The sequence below is a fragment of the Plutella xylostella genome, chromosome 25 (assembly GCF_932276165.1).
Source record: "Plutella xylostella chromosome 25, ilPluXylo3.1, whole genome shotgun sequence".
In the NCBI taxonomy this organism is placed as follows: Eukaryota; Metazoa; Arthropoda; class Insecta; order Lepidoptera; family Plutellidae; genus Plutella; species Plutella xylostella.
Genome location: NC_064005.1, coordinates 5,691,701 through 5,699,473, shown reverse-complemented (window position 1 = coordinate 5,699,473; position 7,773 = coordinate 5,691,701).

The window sequence follows — 7,773 nt, the reverse complement described above, 5'->3', positions numbered from 1 at the left end:
CCCGTCACACGCACCGACCCGCCGCAGACCTTATTTGCCAAACATTGCCAAAGGCAATTTCTTACGTAAACATTTTTGGAGACATTACCCTTGCTTTTGATGTCCGTTTTTATGGGTAACCGGACAATTTTTGTTTATTAGGTGGCCAGGTCGGGATCGGGTCTCGAAGCCATCGGGTTAATAGGGCGAGCAGCAGGCTCCACTCTTTCATTAGCCGCTCCTTAACGATGCCATTGTGTCGCTATCAGCATTCAGCGCCCTCGGAATTCAGAGCGCCCCTTCGAATAGTGCGAGCTCGCGGCAATGCGGCAATTAAGTTGCCATGCTCATTAGCAGCTCGTTTTCATTCGGTCGCCGTCGTAATCCGCCCGTTTGAAGGCAACTTTCTTTGGAGGAAACACCTCGATTTACTTTATCACGTCTCAGTTAATGTGCTGACGACCGAGCGGGACACGTGGCGGCGGCCTAATGGTGATCGCGGTCCATTCTTGATACGAACATACTCCACGTTCCCGTCGTTACTTAACTGTTACAGCTGTTGGGCCAAATAGACTCGTAAAAAGTTACGAGTTACCCATTGAACAGCGGAATATGTTAGTTCGTGAAGACGTATGCGGTTTCTCACTCCGATGCGATGGCAGGCGGTTACATTGTCACGAGTTTTACTACTGTTGTAGGGAGAACAACACTGATAATAAGGACACTAAAATGCATTTCTTAGGGTTTGACCACAGTTTAGTGCTTCGATAACAACTGTCGTTTATAATTTGGTATCTACATAACAATAGTTACTTATACTTAGCTACTAATAAATGTAAATGTAGGAATCGCTAATTGATATGAAAATTCATAAATGTTCATGACATCAGAGCACATAAGTAATTCATTACACGTTGCGACCTAATGAGCAAATGAAAGCGGGTAATCAGAATTAGTGGCGGGTGTCCCAGCGGAGAGGCCTGCTCCGGGGCTCGGGCTGCGATGGCAACCCCAACTCCCCAGGACGCACCTAAATATGAAATACGGCTCACCTCAAGTTTCCAACCGGACGTTTCATTCCGGCTAGCTAATTAAACTCGCTTGAATTAACGTGTAGTTTTGGTCCCGAACCCCCCCCTGATTACAAAAGTATTACTTGTTCGCAAAACATTAATGTTTCGTACGGCAAATTACTGGAATCTCTGCGGACATTATCAAACTGTCACATAAATCAGTTTTTAACTGAGACAATAAATCCGTTTAATAAAAAGTGGTCCCTTTTATGATGTAGCTGCGGCCTTAGATTCAATGAAGAGGCATTAATTTCTTAGTCGCGAAACTTTTTAACGGGGCGAAGTTTTGACAAAATACCGAATAGACACGAGTAGGTGCCTCGGGTAGGTACATTTGGTATATAGGAGGGGTAGGAGGAACTTATCTTATACCTACCAATCTACATATTATTTTTAAAGTAATTAATTTATATACATCCTTACGTGGTGCGAACTTTGCCTTCTCACTTGCAACTTTTAAGGGCCCGTACAGGGTGACGTGCCGCGCCAATTTTGGGTTTTCAATGCTCTTCACACAGCACACGCAGTGACACGCACACATGTAAGTTTGCACAGTGGGTCGATAAACTTTTACTCGCCAACTTTATTGACAATTATGTTCAAGTACATTTTGGGTGATTTTAGGGTAAGTAAGTATAATTCTTACTTACACTGGTAGGCACCAGGAAAGAGTAGAAATTAATAGGGGTGCCACTTTACTCTATACTCGGAACCCGATTAGCTTTCTCAAACAAATGTGGTATTTACTTGTAGAAAGGTAACTACAAGTATTAAAGTGTAGATAATAAGTTTCGGGCATTCTCCAGCCAACTGAACCCCGACGACAAAGCAAAGTAAATACATAGTGTCGCAAAAGGGCTATACTAAGCCAAAAGAGGATGACTCAAGGGGTCATTCTGAACAACTTTTGTTCTACGAGATTTGCAAATTCGCGAAAAAAAATATTCGTTTTCCATGGTAAAAAGTCACATGTCCAACAAAGTTAATTTCCAAAACTCGCAGAGCAAAAGTTCAGAATGACCCCCTGTCTTACTCCTTTTTACCGGACTGCCGAAAGAGGAGGGTAATGTTTTTTGATTGTATGTATTTATGTTTGTCTGTTTCTTTGTTCCCTCCTGTAGCCTAAACGGCTTGATAGATTTTGATGTATGAGGTATTGTTAGAAGCGTATTGATGGCGCAATGGTTATAGGCTATGTGACGTTCCATTAAAATGAACATAGTGCCCTCTAGAGGACATAACGTGATGATCGAAAAAATAATAATTCAACTTTGCCGTGTAAGGTATCAAATGAAAGGGCTTGATTTTCACATTATAAAAATAAGCATATTGAAGGTATTTAAATAACAACACCAAAATTATTGAAATAAAAAATGATCATGAACTACAGACGTAAAATTTCATAAAATAAAAACAACTAAAAAGTTACAAATAAAAAAATACAATTATAAACAAACGAAAAACCCGACTGTACGCTAAAAACATGAAAACAAGTCCCAATGTTAATGGAAAGTATCGCAGGCGGGGACCAACTTGACCGCCACTCAAGGCCGTTTTCTAAGTAACATTCAGCTAAATGGTGAACCCTCTGCTGGTCCCCGCCTACGATACTTTCCATTACATTGGGACTTGTTTTCATATTTTTAGCGTGCAGTCGGGTTTTTTGTTTGTTTATAATTTGTTTACTACTATATACCGTTTTTTCAAAACCTGTAAGTACATTTTTTGGTAGCAGCATAATATTTTTACTTAATTTTAGGGTTTCGAACGTCAAAAGAAAAAAAGCAACCGTTATAGGATATAGGTAGGATCTCTTTGTTGTCCGTCTGTCACCGCCCTTTTTCTCAGAAACGGGTAAAGATATCAAGCTGATATTTCGCATAGATGGGGAGTAACCCAAAAAAAATATTATGGTACTCCCTGTCCCACACAAGTAAATTGGGGCTTATATTTTTTCCAGTTATTTTGATGTGTATCCTTTTTTAGGGTTCCGTAGCCAAAATGGCAAAAACGGAACCCTTATAGTTTCGTCATGTCCGTCTGTCCGTCTGTCCGTCTGTCACAGCCGATTTACTCGGAAACTATAAGTACTACAGTGATGAAATTTGATGGTAATATGTGTTGTATGAACCGCTACAAAAATATGACACTAAATAGTAAAAAAAAGAATTGGGGGTGGGGCCCCCCATACATGTAACTGAGGGATGAAATTTTTTTTTTCGATGTACATACCCGTGTGGGGTATCAATGGAAAGGTCTTTTAAAATGATATAAAGTTTTCTAAAAAACATTTTTCTTAAAGTGAACGGTTTTTGAGATATCAGCTCTCAAAGTCGTAAAAAGTATGTCCCCCCCCCTCTATTTTTATAACTACGGGGTATAAAATTCTAAAAAAAATAGAGGTGATGCATGCTAATTAACTCTTTCAACGATTTTTGGTTTGATCAAAGTATCTCTTATAGTTTTTGAGATAGGTTGATTTAACTGTAATTTTGCTGCTACGGAACCCTTTGTGCGCGAGCCCGACTCGCACTTGGCCGGTTTTTTCTTTGATGTTTTGTATAAGTATGTGTTTGTTTTCTTTAAATCTGTATTTTTTTTGTTGTTGCTGTCTATGTGTCGAATAAATGTATCTTTATCTTCAAATCACGCCATCTATCGTTTTTTTTTTGTGGCTACTGTCTATAGAAGAAATTCCGTCATTGACAATTTTACGTTACGAATTTATTTTTATTTATTTTATTTTTATTTTTACATTTTCGTGGAGAACCAACAGCATTTTGTTAATAAATAATTATTACTTATGAACACATAACAACTTGATGCCATTAACAGAATGAACTTAGTAAACCCAGTAAACCTAACACATCCAGAGGAAAAATAAAATCTCTTTCTCTCTCTCTGAAAAACATACTTAATAGCCCAATCTCGATGCTTTTAGCTATTAACATCTTTGAAATAAAATTGAGCCACCACCGTGTTACTGCCCTCATCAGATCCTCACGAGACCATACCTCAACCAGCACCAAGAGACTGTATTTTTGATCCCTAACCTAATGTTCGTGCGTATTGTCATCACTTAGATCCATTCGCTATATTCCTGCTCCTCATCAGACCTTTACGAGACTGTAATGTCACGAGAATATTGCACACTATCTAATTTAATTTAATGTATTGAATATACTGGAAGAATTATGCTTCCTCAATTTCAAATCAAATTTATGTTGGTGTCATAAAAGTTGAAAAAGTGCAATGACAACCAATGTGCAGTGATTTTGTATCTGTACACGATAAGATCGCGAGCTGTCAGTGCTGCCTAAACCGACGTGACCCTTCTTTGGAGGCCAGCGGCCAACTGAGTCAAACGTCACTTGTGTTTATGATTTTATAACACAGAAAGCCGCCATAGATATTTGTATGAAGTTTTGAGGGAAAAAAATTGCTCAAGTTTGGGATTAATTTACACAAAATAAGTGTGTGTTTATTAAAAAACAAGGTATTTAGCGCCTAGTCCAAGCCTTTAACTTTATAATATGATAAAAATCATATGAAAATTCTCGATGATTACGACACAGTTGTTACAATACGGGAGTGTCATTTACTGGTTTTTCGTCATATTCTGAATGAGCCGTTTTCCTTGACAGCTGTCAGTTGAGCTTTTGGGTATGCCGATAGATGGCGTGAAAACGCAGTGTACCAACTGTCAAAAATTACATAGAGAGCAAAGAGTACTAAACTCAGAATAAGAACTCACTAGTTGTGATTTAATGTCGGGTGGTAGCGCGAGCCATCCTTCCGAGGCTCAGACTGCATGTGGCTTGGGATAGTATAAGTATTCTGTGAATAGTTCTACCCGCGCCGTTTGAACGGGTGCTGCGTGCGAGAACTGATTTTCTATTTTTATTTATTGTATGATCGTAAATAAGATCCCAAAGAAATACTTACAAGACAAGATGAGAATGTGTGCCGTCGCAACTTGTAAAAATAAAGGACATCATAAATTTCCAAATGATGAAAGCCAGGCGCAACAATGGATTAAGGCGACTCTGATAAATGTGCGAAAAATTGATTGGAAACTGCGAAAAGAATCATGGTTGTGTTCGGATCATTTCATACCAAGTGATTTTCATTCACGTAAGTAAGTTAAATCATTCGCGGTAATGTAAATTAACCATTGTTACATAACATGATATATTATCATCATAGAGAAAATAATACTACAATACTACCTACCTACGTCACTTTTACATTTCGTTAGCCTCACAGAATAACATGTGATCTGAGTGTGTTCTGAGGGTTTGACAGTTGGAACAACCCTAGACAATGCCATCTATTTCTCCAAAAAGGAACTTTTTTTTTTTTAACAAACGCCTCATTTAATTTACAGTTATCCATAAGCTTTTACTTAAATTCGAATGATTCAGCACCTAGCTAGACTCTTCGACTACCGGTGTGATTTTTTTCAAGGCTGTAGAGCATCATTTACTACATAATTCTATGACAATGCCAACCCTCGATTGCCTATTGCCGACCCTTAATAGAATTTCGACCGTCAATTATTGTTTCGGTTAGAAACATCCAACCTATAACCGAGTTAAGTATCCAAATGGGCCGCTATCCCAAAATCATGACGTCATCGTGCCCCAATGACGTCACTCGCATGGTACACCCGATCGCAGCTCTAACTAGCACATTTACCAGAAACAAGGTTTGGTCTCACGCGGACGGGTAGGTAATAGTAATTTCCTTCGATTTTGCTAATGGCCCCAGGGCTAGTGTTAGCCGTCGATACTGCTCTCTCTATCGCAAAAATATCGATAGTTCACGTTAGTTCAATACCTATCTTTCTATGTCATATAAGTAATATGTAAGTATATCATAGCGATAGACTATCTACCTAATAAATACGGATCAATAATATTTCAGTTTATCAATTGTATTGCCATGTAATATTATATAATATTTGCACGCTCCCAAAGGGCAGAATTTAGCTGTAAATTTTGTAATAACTTGCCATTTACCTACATTCATGCAAATAAATATATAATAAGTATTATATTCTATCTATCATAATATCATAATGCATACGCAAGCACGCACAACGCATAGTGATACTACCTAGTTCTTTAAAGAAACCTATAGTCCTACCTCGTTACTATATATTTCCAGTTCAACTATCGATAGTGAGAATGCCATTTGGACAGCACTAGCGGGCGTCGTCGGAGCCGCGCGATGGCAAGCGAGCTCCATTTTCAGTGGTAAATAGCCAGAATTAGCGTCTCTGCCTTCTGGTTAGATGTATAGTTCTCGGGAACCATGCTGTAATTACCTAGGTACGAGGATTTTGATGCCATATAATATTTTGCAGGTCAATTTTGTAACGACAGAGGAAAAACGATGTCCGAACAAAAAAAGTGTTTTTTTTCAGTATGATGAGCTGAGATATATAATAGATATAGAATATTTATGCAATACTTACTACTACTAATTACAAAAACTTTTGTCTAAAATCAAAATGTCAAAGGAAACAGTTTCAAGAAGTTTATAAACACAGTGCACATCTTGTATAATATAACCCATTCTCCATTTTCTACTAAGTGCCCTTGTTATAGAGTAGTGTGATTGTGCCATGTAAAATAGTTGCTCTATCTAGTGTAGTCCCAAATAATGAATATTCATAATGTTTTACACAGCCAAACTCCTCGCCATCATGTCTCGCTGATACTGTATACAACACACATAATAGGTATAAGTAGTAGATTGTATGCCTAGAAATCTAGATATCGTTAAACTGGATGTCATTGAAGTCATTGTGCCTATTACTGCCTGGAATTTCTACGATCTATCGGCACTGGGCTTCAAAAATACGTATGCGTAAAAATACGAAAACAGCTGTCTTATCAATTCCCTCTTTCCCCCTATGTTTATTCTAAATGAGGTGTTTTGCTCTATGAAACTTTGAAATTCGTTATTCGCAAAAGGTGGTTTATCCTTTACGAGATACTCCAACAAACATTATGGTGTGTCTGCAAAGTGTCTCAAATTGTATTTTGAAGGAAATGGTTTATTACAATTTATTGAAAATGTTATCGCCTCTACGACGTAAAATATTGAACACTATCAGATGGTTCCAGAACGCCAGAGCGACGAGTTATGTACGATCTGTATCCATGGAACATCTCATATTTTCTCAAACAAATAATACTTCAACACTATATATTAACTGTCTTATTCATAAAAAGTTACGGGAGACCTATAGGCCTGCTATAAGCAAATGTCAAAAAAACTTTATTCATAAACGATCAATAGCGCTAAAGAACTCTCCAACTGATTCGTAAAACCTTGATATGCTAAAGTTGGCTGGACCCTACTATACACCTTCCGTAAGCCTCCTCTTGTACAAAAACATGGCGGCCGGTCAACAGCTGTTCTGCTTTATTGACGATTTGACATTTGTTGTGAGTTAATATTTGCTGAAAATAAGTTGCCATGGTAACGTAAAAATTTAATTATTTTTTTTGTGGGTTTTGGCTTGGCCAACTGCGCCTTTAAGCCAACGTAAACTTTTTTAAGTGCCGCGCCGTGGCTAACATAGATAATAGAGATTGATAAATGAATGAAAGTTTTCGCTATTTTTGTTTATGGTTTCGTCGGACCGGCAACTTAATAGGGTAAATGTCAAAATGTTTGGTCTGTGAAATCTATTAGCATCACTATAGTT